The sequence below is a fragment of the Callospermophilus lateralis genome, chromosome 17, assembly GCF_048772815.1.
Source record: "Callospermophilus lateralis isolate mCalLat2 chromosome 17, mCalLat2.hap1, whole genome shotgun sequence".
Classification (NCBI taxonomy): Eukaryota; Metazoa; Chordata; class Mammalia; order Rodentia; family Sciuridae; genus Callospermophilus; species Callospermophilus lateralis.
This window is the reverse complement of record NC_135321.1, coordinates 43,599,693-43,616,527: the sequence shown is the minus strand read 5'-3', so window position 1 is coordinate 43,616,527 and position 16,835 is coordinate 43,599,693. Positions and strand designations below refer to the sequence as shown.

At 34.5% G+C, this 16,835-nt stretch overlaps 1 pseudogene; it reads left to right on the top strand.

Moving 5' to 3' along the window:
• The first annotated feature begins 7,213 nt into the window (after window positions 1-7,213).
• On the top strand, window positions 7,214-15,773 carry LOC143382639 (small ribosomal subunit protein uS17 pseudogene; annotated as a pseudogene).
• Window positions 15,774-16,835: the final 1,062 nt, after the last annotated feature.

The following is a 16,835-nucleotide window of genomic DNA, read 5'->3' as shown; positions in this document are numbered from 1 at the left end:
TATTAATAACATTGATCCTTTCCCAAAACATCTTTTCCCAGTGAAAGGACAATCCCTGGGAGGGAAACAAAACTTACCCAGTGACAAGACCATCTCTAGGAAGGAGATGTCCATCAGGCCTAAAAATGACAATCTCTGGGAAGGAGCCAAAACACTGATCTTTCCCCATATAAATCCTTTCCCAGTGACAGTACAATTAGACCCTGGAGGGTAAGAGATAAGTACTAAATGCTATACTCTGAGCCCTCCATTCTTACCCAGTAAAAACAAATTTCAAATTCTCGAAAATGCTTCCTGAATGCCCAAACTGATATATTCTGTTAAGATTGAGTCATCTCCCAGTGCGTAACCTATATAAACACAGACCTCTGCTGTAATTGGGGACCATTTTTGGTCCAGAAAGCTGTGCTCTGGTGCCTGACTGATAGACTCTGCTGCTGAATAAAGGCTTTGCTGAATTTGTGAGGTCTGCATCTGACCAGGTTATTTTGTGCTTACATTATGTATGCCTTAAAAATACAATCATTTTCTCAAATTCATCTTTATGTTCTTCTCTCCCTCTCTGCCATTGACATAGACTTAACTCCTCTGAACCCAGAAACTTGTTGGGACCTGACTCCCCATTATTGGTTTCACCAATTTCATGAAGACCTGTCAATCTGGACTTTCCAGTGACATTAGGGAGATGATGTCCCTCAAAAGTGCAGCAGTTCCTTTTCTAGATTGTGAATCTTCAGATTGGTAATTCTGCCATTTTCATTTCAGTTCCTGAATTTCAGGGTCAACTCATGAAAAGTTGTTAAAACAACATGCTAAATGTAAAATATCAAACCTCAGTCCAAACTTTTCCTATTCGGAACATTAAATGAAGACTTCACTGGGTTTTATGGTGGCTTCCTGATTTGGGCAGTCCATCCAAGAGGGAGTTTGAAAGTTCTGGTATATCATCAATCCATGTCCTACATGAAATACCATGATTGTTTATGAAGAGTATTTTTAATAAATCTGAGTACAGTTTGGCTTGGGGAAAAAATACTATAATTTTCTATGTGTCTCATTACATGAAATCTGTAGGAAGGCACTAGCCAAAAGGTTCAGCTGGAAATGTAAATGATCTCACTGAAAGAAGACACTTAAAAAGAACCTTGCCTCATTCTCAGGCTTTCTTGGTAAAACTCAGTCTTACCTGCAAAAGTTGAAAATTCAGACAGAAGGAAGATTGAAACCAAGGAGTTGCCTCAGCCAGAAGTGTCTTAGGGAATGTAGTAAATCCTGTTTTTCACTTCACCATTAGTTTTGAGAGGAATCCCAAGGTAGATTGATAGAAGAGCTGGGAGGAAAAGGAAAATCAAGAGCCTCTGGCATTTAGTTAAGAAAGGAATGAAGAAGGAATATGCAAAGTTAGCCTAAATCTGGGAAATGACTCTGGGGACTTAAAAAAAAAATAGCTCCTCAGTTAACCATCTCCCCAAACAAAAAAAAATCAGTCCCTTTATTCAGACTACTCTTGCAAAGAGATATCTGAAGGAGGAATTGAAGTCACATAATCAAGAGGTGGGAGATTTTTTTGAATAATACTAATAGAAGAATGTATAAAGAGACTCAGAATAAGTAATCTATATTAACAATTCTTTCTTGTTTATTCACACTAATGAATATATAGTAGACTGTTTTTAACAAATTGAAAATAGAAATAGTACTTTACAGTGTAGCTATAGAAAATTGCTTATTTGATTTTCAAATGTTTCAATTTTTAATTTACTTTCTATGAAGTTGTTTGTATTCCTTAAATATATTTCAATGAACTGATGAAGAGCTGCTGGATAATGTCCAATATTCAGTGAAATTGTAATCATGGGATTAAAAATCTTAATCCTCTCCCCAAATAAATCATGTATATGCAGATAATGGAGATAACTTTGTTTTAAAAAAGAATTTCTTTTAACACTTATTGTGTTATAATTAATAGAACATCTGTACTACCAAATTTGCTGATATTTTAAGCCCCTGTGCTGCCATAAATTCTTAGAATACACTGGGAAGGCATAGACCCAGCCTGTCTGCCCATAATTGGGCTCAGGGCACAATCCCTTAGGTAATATCTTTCAAAATATTTCTGCTCACAGTCTCTGTGGCATTTGATGAGTCAATTTGAGTTGTGGCTTCCACAGATTTCAAGATTGCAAGGAGAGAAGCATATGCTATATATTTATATAATCATTGTTCTAGGCAGAACAAATCCCTTTTCATAATTCTCCATAAAAGACTTATTTTCAATACTCCAGCAAATTTCATTCAACTTAGATTATAACATAGCCTATCTGGCACATTTTCACTTCTTATTATCAAATATTAAATGAATTAAGAATAAATCAAATCAATTATATTTTGGGATTTTATGATATAAAAAAGAATTGCTTTTTGAAAAATACATAGTTTCATGGATAGTTTCACCCAACTTAACTCAATATGATAAATATACAGCAATATCCTCCATCAATTCTTATTTATTTAGCATTTATTATGTACTTGCCAGTATGCTGGTGATTGCCTTAACTTACATTGGATTCTTCAATACAGATTGTTTCAATTTTAACAGATAAACTATGTAAAAACACATCAGGTACTGTAAGTTACAAGAATTAGATTTGTACATAAAAATATAGTTCGAGGGCTGGAGATATAACTCGGCAGTACAGCACTTGCCTAGCATATGTAAAGCACTGGTTTCAATTCCCAGTACTGCAAAAATAAAGTAAAAAAAGTAATAAGGAGAAAAATGTTCATTTCAAGAGTAGACATGATATTGAGTCTATCCTTGGAAATTTTTCTGGCCAGAATTTATGTACTCCTCTCTGTTATTTAGTATATTCTCTACCCTTAGTTAAAAAAAATAATATATATATATTTACACACACACACACATATAACTGTTCTCCAATTACTTCATAATTTATAGAGAGGATTATAATATATTGTCTATTAACTAAGTTCCCTAGGCATGGGTGTGGTAGACAGAACAATTTCACAAAGATGACTACTCCCTAATCCCTGGAAACTATTGATTATGTTATGTGACATAGCAAATTGGAATTAATATTCTACATGGAATTAAAGTGGTTAACCAACTGATTTTAAAATGTGAAGAGTAACCTGGATTATCCAGGTGAACTTGTGAAATCTCAAGTGCCCTTAAACAAGACTTAAAAGTCAGAATCAGAGAGATGGCATCTTGAGGAAGATGGGCATTGCTAGCTTTCTGACACTGTTAACTTCTCTAACACCTGAATTTTAGCCCAGGTATCAGGCTTACCAAACTTCAAAACAGTGTTTAAAGATATGTAATTTTAAGTCACTAAGTTTGTGATAACTTCCTATAAAAGTAATAAGAAACTAATATAATGTTTTCCAATATAATGTGGGATTTCAACAATATGTAGTAAAATGTTGATGTTATTGAATATATTGCAAACTACCATCCTAATATATATTAAATTAAACTAATAATCACATTTCTTACACATTATCTTAGAAGAAAAATAATAGAGGCTGGGAGTGCTTCCCTAAAGCCCTGGGTTCAATCCCTAGCACTGCAATAATAATAAAAGAAGAAAATGATGATGACAATTGAAGAATTATAGCATAAAAAGTTAAAATATATGATAATAAAAAGCATAATATTGCAAACCCACGGGTAGTAATTCTCAAGCATTTTGGCCTCAGAATCCCTTAGCACCCTTAAAAATATTGTGTGTCTTAAAGATCTTTTGTTTAAGTGAGTCACGGCTCTCAATTATTTACCTGATTGAATATGAAAATTTGGAGTCTTTCAACATTTTCCATTTGCTCTGATAGCTACTGGATCCTCAAACATCTTGTACCTCTGGAAAATTCCATTATCTCCTAAGAGAAAATGAGTTTTAGAAAGCAAAGGAAAACAAACCCTTTATGTATTCATTTATTTTTAAATTTCAAGACAGGGTCTCACTAAGTTGGCCTAGCTGACCTGAAACTTGGGATCTTCCTGCCTCAGCCTCCCAATTTCCAAGCTGCTGGTATTACAGGCATGTAGCACCACACTGGCCACCTCCTAGACCTTTCAAAAGGTAAAAGGAACCTCCAAAGACCCTAATAGCATACTTCCTAGCAACAAAATTAATTTTTTTCAATTAAAAAATGTTTTGGTACTGGGAATTGAACATAATTGAACCACGAGCTACTTTCCCAGTCCAACACTTTTTGTTTTTATTTTGAGGCAGGTTCACACTAAATTGTCCTAGCTGCCTTCAAACTTGAGATCCTCCTTCCTCAGTCTCCCAAACTGCTGAGATTATAGTTGTACACCATCACCTGGCTACGTTGATTTTAAATGAAAAAAGTTCCAACACCTTGCCATTGAATATCATGTTTACTTAAGGTTTCTTTTTAACAAAAATTTTTGGTGCTGGGGATTGAACACAGGTACTTTACCACTGAGCTACCTCCCCAGTCCCTTTTATTTTAAGACAGAGGCTCCCTAAATTGTCCAGGCTGCCTGGAACTTGCAATCCTCCTGATTCAGCTTTTTGAGTCACAGGAATTAGAAACATGCACCACTGTGCCTGGCTTAATTTTTTTTCCCCCAGTGATGGGGATGGAACGTGGAGCTTTAAGGGTTCTTGTGAGGGACCTTGGGACATTAAAGAAATGTCTTCCTATTCTTAGACTGTTTTGAGTCAATGAGATTGCTAGAGATGGTGAATTGTATGCTTTTCTGCATTTGTTGAGTAAAAACTTCCCCTTTATTCTGTGAATCAGAAGACCTTTTCTATAAAGGACCGATAGTAAATATTTTAGGTTTTGCAGGCTATACAGGCCCTGTGTTATTATGCAGCTTAGCCATTTTAGCAGGAAAGCAATGATAGACAATATAAAGAAGAATAGGCATAACCGTGCTCCAATAAAACATTACTCATAAGAACAAGGGAAGCAGTAGGACAGATTTGGTCCCGGAGCAGTACTTTGCCAGCTTCTGCTGTAGTCTGTTAATGTGGTATTTCAGTTAACTTTTTCACTGCTGTGACTAAAAACTGACCAAAACAATTTTAGAAAAGGAAAAGTTTATTTGAGGGCTCACAATTTGAGAGATCTCAGTCCTTAGACAGCCAGCTCCATTCTTCAGGACTCTAGGTGAGTCAGAACATCATGGTGAAAGACAGTGGCAGAGGGAAGCAGCTCACTTGATGGTAAGACAGCAGAGAGACTCCACTTGCCAGATACAAAATATATATCCTAAAGCCACGCTCCCAATGACCCCCTTCCTCCAGCCACAGCCTACCCACCTTCAGCCCCATCTCAGTTAATCCCATCACTGGTTAAATCACTGATTGGATTAAGGTTGGTGTGGGACAATCATTTCTCCTTTAAACCTTCTTGCATTGTCTCACACATGAATTTTTGGGACACACCTCACATCCAAACTATAAAGTGGTAAATTACATTCATTGATTAATTCATAGAATAAATTCAACTTGTGATACAATTATCTTTTTGTATGTTGCTTGTTTCTATTTGTTATTTTGCTTAGAATTTTTGTATGCATTCATTTTCTTCTCTTATCTTGGGTTTTGTTAAGATTATACTGTTTCATAAAACAAGTATGGAAGAAGTCTTTTTCTATTCTCTTGATGAATTTGAATAAGATTGGTATTGTTTCTTAAAAGTTTTATAGGATTCACAAGTGATGATATCCCTGGGTCAAGAGTTTCTTTAAGATAGAATTTTTATTTATGGATTTAACAAATTTGAGATATATAAGACATTTCTTTCCATCACCCCCACCTTGTGTTAGGTTTTTGATGCTTTTCTAAGAATTTGCTCATTTTACCTCAATTTTTCATTACTGTCATTAAGTTACAAAAATATTTTCATGGTATTAAGATTCATCTTGTTACTACTATTATTCATACTACTTTCTTTTCTTGATTTGGTTTTCCAGTAATCTATCAATTTTATTAGTTTTTCAATAACCCAAAATTTAGGTTTATTGTCTATTTTTTTAATTCAGTGTAGATGGAAATGATATCTTTATATTATTTATTTTTATGTGATGCTAAAAATGGAACTCAGTGCCTCACATGTGCTAAGCAAGTACTCTACCACTGAGCCACAGCCACAGCCACTATTCTTATTTTTTTCCTTCCACTTTCCTTGATTTAATATGCTATTTTTAAAATATACCATCTTAAAAATATATATAACATCTTGACATGGATGCTTAAGAAATTGATTTTTAGCCTTTCTTCTTTTATAATGCTTTTTTTTGTTTTTTCTTGTGGTGCTGAGGATTGAACTCATGGCCTTGTGCATATGAAATAAGCACTCTATTAACTGACCTATATCCCCGGCACCCTTAATGCTGTTTTAAACCACCACCCTCCAACACTATTTTGGCCCTAACACAAAACTTTTACATATTATGTTTTTGTTATGATTCAGTTAAAAGTATTTACTAATTTCCATTATTAATTCCTCTTAGATCCATAGTTTTGAAAAAGATTTAAAAATTTTTCAATATGTGGTGTTTTCTACTTATATTGTTACTGATTTCTGGCCTAATTTCACTACTGGCAGAGAAAATACTTTGTATACTTTTAATCCTTTGAGATTTGTCAAACTTTCCTCAAAACCTATTATACAGTCAATTTTTGTAAATATCTAATGTTTGTTCAAAATGTAAATGAAGTCTGCAGTTATTTTATACACACTATAAAGTGGTAAATTACATTCATTGACTAATATATTTAGTGTGTACATACATGATGGGAAAGACAGTGACAGAGATAGCATGCCAATTTTATTCATCATGTTGTTTGAATAGTATTTATTGGGTTTTTTGTTTGTTTCTTTGTTTTTTAGTCTGCTTATTTTATCAATTACCAAGAAAACTATTGAAATTTCCAACCATAATACTTGGTATTGGGTACAAATTTAGAATTGTTGGATCTTCTAGATTAAATTTGTCATTATAAAATATTCCTCAGAATCTCTTGCTATACTTTTTTAAAAAAATTTTTATTCAGTATTCAGGATTAAATCCAGGGGCACTTAACTACTAAGCTATATCCCCAGAACTTTTTTTAAATTTTGAGACAGGTTCTTGCTAAATTGCCCAGGGTGGCCTCTAACTTGTTATCCTCCAACCTCAGTCCCCAGAGTTGCTGGAATTACAGTCATGTACCACTATGCCCAACTCCTTGCTATGCATCTTGAGGTAAGATCTACTTTTTAGTAGTTTTTTGTTTTGGGGAGGTTTTGGTTAAATGTTGCATGATGTATCTTCTTCACTTTCACTTTTTACAACTCTTTTATTATTTATTCTAAGCAGTAAGTACATAAGTGCATTTATTTTTATCTACTCTAAAACTATTTTTTAATAAATGCTTTATTTATTTATTAAAATTTTTTTTAATAAATGCTATTTTTTTAGCTACTGATAGACCTGGATTTTCTTTATTTATATGTGGTGCTGAGAATCAAACCCAGTGCCTCCCACATGCCAGGCAAGTATGCTACCACTGAGCCACAGCCATAGCCCCTACAACTATTTCTTATAATTAAAATGTTTACATAATTATAGAGAATAAAAGTATTAATATAGTTATCTTTAAATCTACTAAATACTATTTGCTTTCTATTTTTCCAGCTTGTAATTATTCCTTTCTCTTTCTTTTCTATCTTTTTTGGGGGCTGGGGACTGAACCCAAGGACTTCTGCATGATAGGCACAAGCTGTACCACTGAGCTACACTCCCAACCCCTTCTTTCTAGTGATATCTTTTATTATTATATTTGTTTACACAATATTACATTATTCTCTTAGTGATTTTTGCAAAGATTACAACATGTCTTCTGGACCACCTGAAAATTAATATATTACAAACGTTGTGGTATATGCCTGCAATACCAGACCAGAGTCTGAAGCAGGAGGATCACAAATTGGAGGCCAGACTGGGCAATTTAGCAAGACACTATCTTTTTATTTTTTATTTTTGGTACAGGATTGAATCCAGGGACACTTACATCCCCAGCCCTTTTAAATTTTTTATTTTAGACAGGATCTCACTAAGTTGCTGAGGCTGGCTTTGAACCTGCAATCCTCCTGTCTCAGTCTCCCGAGTTGCTGGAATTACAGGCATGTTAACACATACAAGTCCTTGTCTTAAAATAAAAAATAAAATGGGATGGGAATGTAGCACAGTGTCAGAGTGCCCATGGGTTCAATCCCCAGTACTGTGAAATGAACATACATTTACTCTTTGAACACTGGGCAGCAATGAAAGGCAATTGAGGACACCTTAATTTCATTTGCACTCTTTCCCAAGTTATATTTCGTCACTGATTTTAATACTCTTATCTTAATACATGCATAAAGGATTATTATTATTTTAGTCAATTATTTTTTTAATTTAGGCATGTATTTACCTTAATGCTCTTCATTTCTTCCTACATCTCCAAATTTACATCTTTGATCATTTTTTTTCTGTCTAAAGAACACTATTTAGTATTTTCTTTAAAAAGTATTTAAGTAATGTTTTCTGGTTTTCTTTGTATGAAAAATACCTTCATTTACCTTCAATTTTGAGGGACAGTTTTCACTAGATACAGAATATCTTGTTTGCATTTTTTTCTTTTAGCATGCTGAAGATAGAATCCTGTATGTCATTATAGAAATAAATCAGTTGAACGTCAATTATTGCATATTGGTAATATGCTAATTTCCCCCCTTTGGATAGCTTTAAATTTTTCTTGCTGTAAATTTTTAGTTTATAGCAGGTTTATTATGGTTTTTCTAAATGTGAATTTTATCCTGCTCAGTATTCAGTTTTTCCTAAATCTTTTGTTTCTTTTGTTAATTTTGAAAAATTCCAAACCAAATATCTTTATGTATTATTTTGACCTTTATTTCCTACTCTTCTAGCACCCCAACTATCTATACATTAGATTTTTCAATATATCCAGGATATTTTTTTCAGTGCTCCCTATTCTTTTCTCTGTGCTTTAATATAGATTTTTCTTCTTATTTTTCTTCAACTAAATCTCCAATCTTAAATTCATTTATTGACCTTTTAATTTTAGTTAATATAGTTTTCATTTTTACAATTTCCAATTGACTATTTATTAATAGTTCTAGTTCCTGTTAAAAAATCTCAATCAGGACAGGCATAGTGGCACACACCTGTAGTTCCAGCTACTCAAGTGTCTTAGGCAGGATGGTCACAAATTCAAGGCCATATTGGGCAATTTAGTGAGGCCCTGTCTCAAAGTCTGAAAAGGGGTTTGCCCTGGTGACACAAGCCTGTAATCCCAGCTTCTGAGGAGGCTGAGGCAGAAGGATCCCACATTTGAAGCTAGCCTCAACAATTTAGGAAGGCTCTGTCTCAAAACAAAAAGAAAAAGGACTGGGAATGTAGCTTAGAGATAGACTGCTTAATGGGGGAGAAAAAGACCAAGAAAGGGTTTGGGGATCTAGCTTAGAAGTAGAGCAACCCTCAGTTCAATCCCTAGTACTACCAAAACAAAATAAAAACATAAACAAACCCCTCAATCTAGTTTTTAATCCCTTGATTATAATTATCTTATTTGTTTCAAAAATCTGTATCTGATCCAGGTGTGGTGGTAATCCCAGAGACTTGGGAAGATCACAAATTCAAAGCCGCCTCAACAATTTAGTGAGACCCTTTCTCAAAATTAAAAATTAAAAGAAATAGAGATGTGGCTCAGTGGTTAGGTGCCCTTGGGTTCAATTCCTGGTACAAAAAAAATATGTATTTGAAAACTTTAATATATTATATGAGCCTCTTTCTGTTGCCTATTGTTCATCTTGTTTGATCCATCTTTTCTTTAAGTGTGCATGATTATTTTTGATTGAGCACAGAATACTGCATATAAAAATGCAACAATACAACAATTATATGCAGCTCTGCATGACATTATCTTTCTATGCACAGAATTTACTTTTGCTTCTGGTAGGCAACTACTCACTAAGCACACTAGAAATGCTTTGTTCTAGTGCTTCCAACACTTTGCCTTTTACAAAATTACTGAAGAACCCAGAGTGTTTTCTAAATGTGGGTTATGTCTATTAATATTTATCATATTAGAAATTAAAAGAAGCTTTACTTTTATTAGTTCATGAAAAGTAATAAACTCATTATATATTTACACAGTTAACACATTTTTGTGAAAATTACGTTTTCTAAATTTAAAAAAATGAGAATGACATTGCAAGTCTCTTCTCTGCCTATATGTGTGTGTGTGTGTGTGTGTGTGTGTGTGTGCGTGTGTGTGTGTTGGAGACTAGCCCAGGATCTTATATATACTAGGCAAGCTCTCTACCACTGAGCTATATCCCCAGCCCTGTAAATCTCTCAATGTCTGGCTTAATAAAACAGCTTTATTCTCATATTTGCTTCTATATTCAAACTGCTGCAATGTTATTTTGCTTGAAATATAGGGAGAAAATCTAACCTTAAAAAGATATATAGTAGAACAAAGAAGATAATTATTTAAATAGGCCTTTTAGATCCCTTCAAAGCATGTATACAATTATTTAGTTTCCTAGACATCAGTTGAAGTATGTAATCTAAAATCCTATTAAGGAACTTTTAGTACTCTTTTGCATTAAAATCCACTCGTCTATTTGAATATTAGTTCTAAGGGTTGGGGCTGTAGCTCAGTAGTAGAGTGCTTGCATAGCATGTGCTAAGGCCCTGGGTTTGATCCCCTTCATCACCACACAAGCACACACCAAAAAAACAAAAACAAAAACAAAACAAAACAAAAAAAAAACTTTGACTATTGCTTTTACTTATGCACAACTGTACATCATACTTTAGTTCTGGAAAATACTGGCTCACAAAGTTATGAATATCTTATATCTTGCAAATCTAGTACATCAAAAAAAAAATCACATCGCCATCAATCTTATCAGTAGTCTTTAATCATTGAGAAACAGTTAAGTTCATAGTGATGAAAGTCTTCAAAAATCCCAACTATTGCCTAAAAGCTTGGATTTTTATCTTTGGAAATAGATACGATCATTAATGTTGTTTTTCTTGAAGAGACAGACTCACTTTGTTCATCTTCAAATGTCTGTCTAAATAAGTAACTCTGAATAAACATAGTTTGTCAGTCATTCTTTCTAATATAAAAGGTGTTCCATGAGAAAGGGGGCTGATTCAGCCAGCAACTAAAAGATTTACACAGGTGCTTCAAGCTAGCCATCTTATTTTAAAGACAGTAGAAGTGCTTTATATGGACTTCTCTCTTTGTCATTATGAAGAGTAAGAAGATAGGTATTCTGGGGCATGGATTGTGGCTCAGCAGTAGAGCGCTCACCTAGCCCATTCGAGACCCTGGGTTTGATCCTCAGCACGACATAAAAATAAATAAAATAAAGGTATTGTGTCCAACTACAACTAAAAAATAAATATTAAAAAAGATAGATATTCAAGAGTTAAAAACAAAATAATTAATAACTTAATGCTTATTAAATCAGATTCTAAAATGAAATTGGTTATTTTCCCCCCATGAGTGTTTAGGACTAAAGAATACAGCATGCACTAGAGTAAGTTTGGTGCTACTGCCCTGATTCAGCTAAGACTCCAGTAGATTCACCCACTTTTGCTTTTGCATTGTCAATATACATATTCATGTAATGAAAAACAAGATATTGTCTTAATATTATTATAATTTTAACATTGAGAATCCCTTGAAAGTTTTTGGTATTGCTCCAAAGATCTATGTAATAGTTTATGACAACCACTGCTTTATTTCAATCAGGGATTGAGGTGAATTTAAAACTTAGTTATTATTATTATGTAATAAATTTATTATTTTTCATGAACTAATAATTTCTAATTTCTAATATGATAAATATTGATAGACATAACACACATTTAGAAAGCACTCTGGTGTCTTCAGTAATTTTTTAAAAGGCAAAGTGTGGAAAGCACTGTAATAAAGCACTTCTAGTGTGTTTAGTTATTAGTCTCTGTGCAAAAAGGTTTTTTTAAGCTTTAAACTTTATTTGAATATTGTAAAATTGTACATTCCAATAATTAAAATCTTTGAACAAAAAAAGAAAACCCACAAAGAATCTATTAGACTGCATTTTACAGCCTTCAGGACACCTTGAACCAGTCTGGTTTTTATTCTGGATTTCAATTATCATCCCACCCCATCCCCATTTCTTACACCAACATTCAAGTTCTTTTCTTTACCTGCCAGCTAGATAGGCATACTCGAGGAGCAGATGTGGCCTTCCCTGTCAGTAGTTCTTAATTTTTTTTTTTTTGTACTGGGAATTGAACTCAGGGGCACTTGACCACTGAGTCACATCCCAATCATATTTTGTATTTTATTTAGAGACAGGGTCTTGCTGAGTTGCTTAGTACCTTGCTTTTGCTGAGGCTGGCTTTGAACTCACAATCTTCCTGTCTCAGCTTCCCAAGCCACTGGATTATAGGTGTGCACCACCACACCTGGTTTAGTTCTCAATTTTTTGATGTGAAAGGGGCAGCACAGTTATTTAGACTTGATCCAACCTCTTTGCATCTTACAAGCTAAACAGTTAAAAGAAGTAAAATAAGAAGGCAGTGTTCACACAAGGCATGTTGGCAGCTGGGTACAGTGGAACAAGCCTATAATCCCAACAGCTTGGAAAGCTGAGGCAAGAGTTCAAAGTCAGTCTCAGCAATTGAGCAAGATCCTGTCTCAAAATAAAAAATAAAAAGCACTGGGGATGTGGTTAAGCACCCCTGGGTTCAATCCAGGGACACTTAAAAAAAGATCTGCTTTAACTTCTAAACTAGACATCAGGAACAGGCAAATATCTCTGGGTTTTCCTTCTCCTTTAAATATAAGCACCACAAATGCTCATTCCTTGTTATCTCTTTAGGAATAGCATATAGATTTTGTTTTTTGTTTTGGTTTATTTGTTTTTTGTGTGTGCCAGGAATTGAACTCAGAGGTGCTTAACCACTGAGCCACATCCCCAGCGTATTTTATTTTTTGCTTTGAGATGGGGTCTCCCTAAATTACTCATGGGCTCACTAAATTGCTAAGGCTGGCTCTGAACTTGGGATCCTCCTGCCTCACCCTCTCCAGTCGCTGGGATTACAGGCATGTACCACTGCACCCTGCAACATGGATTTTAAAACATATTTTGTCCCATATTTCTAGTTATTCTCAATAGAAGATTTGGCTCAAATCATTAAGATTACCATCGTTAAAAATCTATAGGCATTAAATTGTTTCTGACCATTGTTTTTGTTAGTCTAAACTATGCTTGTTGTAAAAAATAACATAATATAGTTACACATAAACAGTTTAAAATGGTAACTTCTCTTTGTTTACCATTTCTTTCCAATCTCTGTCCTCCTGCAAAGAAAACCACTTTTGTCAACTTGATGTATGTCCTTTCACTCTTTTCCCCACATATTTAGGATCATATATTTGTATACATATATTCTTTAAAAGTATAAATGGGTTCATGCTATAGCTTTACACTTCCAAATTTGACAATGCATTAACTAAATGTCAAATAACATTAGTTAACTCAATGTCAAATAACAATAGCTACCATTTTGTAAGCATTTACTCTGTATCCAGTAGACCTGGGGACTAATGTATTATTTCATTTATTCTTCACAACAACCTTGTGAAGTAGATACTATCCCCATTTTACAGGTAAGGAATGAGTTTTAGTAAAATTAATTTTATCTACCTGTTAAGGTTAGATATCAGGTGTTCCCCAAAAGCTCATGTGTGAAATAATGCAAGAAGATTTAAAGGTGGAATGACCAGGTTATAAGAGCCTTAATCCAACCAGTAAATTAATTACCTGATAGGTATCAACCAGAATGTAAGTGTAGGCAAGTAGGGTGTGGCTGGAAGACGTGGGTCACTGGGAACATATCTTAGGGGTATATACTTTGTCCTTGAAGAATGGAGTGTTCGTTTTCTCTCTCTCTCTCCCCTTCATGGTGCAATGTCCTGAACTGTTTCCCTCCTCCATACTCCTCCACCATGATGTTTTGCCTTGCCTCAAGCCCTAAGGAATAGAACTAGACTTCTATAAAATTAATTTTGAGCCCCCAAATAAACTTTTCCTCCTCTAATTGTTCTTGTCAGGTCTTGTGATAACAGTAATAAAAAAGTTGACTTAAACACTACCCCAAACCACAAAACAGTTAAATTGTAGTCTCAATATGAAGCCTGAATGTGTGAATTAATCCTTGTTAATATTTATAAAATGTACACTATAACACGTTATAACATTCATAAAATTCCTTTCAATCAAAGTTATAAAAATCCTCTATTCAAATGTCAGTTTTCTGATTTTCATATTATACCATAATCAAATAAGATGTCACCAACTGGGAGAACTAAATGAATGGTACAAAGACCCTCTGTAACATGTCCTTAACTTTTTGTGAGTCTATAAGTTTTTGTTGTTGTTGTTGTTTTGGTATCGCACCTGGCTGAGTCCACAATTTAAAAAAAAGTCACAAACATTTACATAATGTAGAATTACATTTATATACATTTTTTGAAATGACAGAATTATAGAGGAGAACAGATTAGTGGTTGTCAGGGATGGTAGAGAGATATATTATGTTTTCTAAGTGGACAGCATAGGCATCTTTGTGATTTGAAACAGTTCTATATCTTAATGGTGGTAGTTGTTTTAGCACACGATAAATTACACAGAAACACATATAGGAGTACATGTAAAATTGCTGAAATCTGAAAAGCCTCTATGGGTTCTACCAATGTCAGTTTCATAGCTTTGTTAGGTATGTAAGGTATTACTATTGGACCAAACTAGGTGAAGAGTAGAGGAGACTTCTCTCCACTATTTTTCTATTATTTCAATATAGAACAGAAAAGGGGGTTACTTAACAAGAATAATGAAATACTTCTCAAAAAAAACATCTTCTGGCAAACAACAGTTTTGTAACCACAAAATAAATTGTTCTGTTGGAAATTTTTGTTTTTCTCAGTAGAACCAAACTTTTCTAGAGTTTCCCACATTAAAGAAAAGGGTTTCTTTTTTCAGGTAGCCGAGAAGGTGGCAGACATTTAGACTTAGTGTGCCTATCAAAAGCAGCTAACCGGGGCTGGGGATGTGGCTCAAGCGGTAGCATGTTCGCCTGGCATGTGGGCGGCCTGGGTTCGATCCTCAGCACCACATACAAACAAAGATGTTGTGTCCGCCGATAACTAAAAAGTAAATATTAAAAATTCTCTCTCTCTCTCTCTCTCTTTAAAAAAAAAAAAGCAGCTAACCATCTTTCAAAACAAGAAGAGGGTCTTAGAGGGTCTTGCTGGGAAAAACTGGCAAGGAGACGCCTCTAAATACCACAATAATATTAGCCTGCACTTCAGGACACCCAAGGAGGCCATTGAGGACACCTACATTAATAAGAATGTTCCTTTACTGGTAACATTTTCATCCAAGGGCAGATTCTGTCTGGGTGTGGTCACCAAGATGAAGATGCAGGCACCACTGTTATCCTCTGGGACTATTTCCATTAGATGTGCAAGTACAATTACTGGGAGAAGCACCACAAGAACATGTCTGTGCACCTATCCCCCTGCTTCAGGTATGTCCAGATTGGTGATATTATCACATTGGTCAAGTGCGGGCCCCTGAACAAGATAGTGCACTGTAATGTGCTCAAGGTCATCAAGGCTGCTGGCACCAAGAAGCAATTCCAGAAGTTCTGAGATTGGATGTCTGCCCATTCCCCAAAATGAATTAACTTATTTTCCAATGGAAAAAAGAGACCAGAAGGGGAATGAATACAAATTGCTCTCAAGAGTCAACTCAATTCTAGCTTTTTGGAATTAAGAAAAATGAGTTTCCTCTTTTGTGGATAATTTTTCTTTCTTTCTTTTTTCTTTTCAGTACCAGGATTGAATTTAGGGGTACTTAACCACTTAGCCACATCCCCAGCCCTTTTTGAGACAGGATTTTGCTAAGTTGCTGAGGCTGGCTTGAACTTAAGATACTCCTGCTTCAGCCTCCCAAGTTGCTGGCATTACAGACATGCACCACCATGCCTAGCTCTTTTTCTTAAGTCCAAGTTGATTTCACCAACTTTAAGATCCTGTCCATTGTAAAACAGCATCTAATAAACAATAGAGAGTAAGTAATAATAGCCAAATTTACTCGGTCATTAGCACCTCCTGGAATCATTTTTATAATGCACATTTAATGTTTGACCTTTGGACCACATTGCTGAAGAATTTTTTAATACTCTCATATTATTGATAAAGACAGAGCTGTTTCACAGGTAGTAATGTTTTACAACATAATACAGATATAGCTAAACTTCCATAAATCATTCAAGTCACATCTTTGGATTTTAAAAATTTTCTTCAATGAAAAGAGTATTTTTTAAAATTACTGTCATTAGTATTAGTTTGATGGACAATTTCCTCTAGTTAATGGACCATTTGCTCACAGGATCTATTTGCTCACAAGGCAAAACAAAACAAAAAAGAATAAACAACACTATTTTGAAAATTATCATTTCTTGGATTCAAGTGACCAAAGACAACCAGACAAAGAAAAAGGGGGTGGTGGTAGGGGACTTTAGAATTTAAAACCAAAGGCAAGAGGCTGAAATTGTACGTACCATTCTTTCTGTTAATAAGTGCATACAAAAATATCTGACCTTTGAAGATCTTATCTTTAAGCCCTTAATCTTGCATATCATTTTTATAAATCAGTGAGCTGTCACCACGCCCAAGTTTACACTGGTGGCAATCTGGGAGATTTATGAG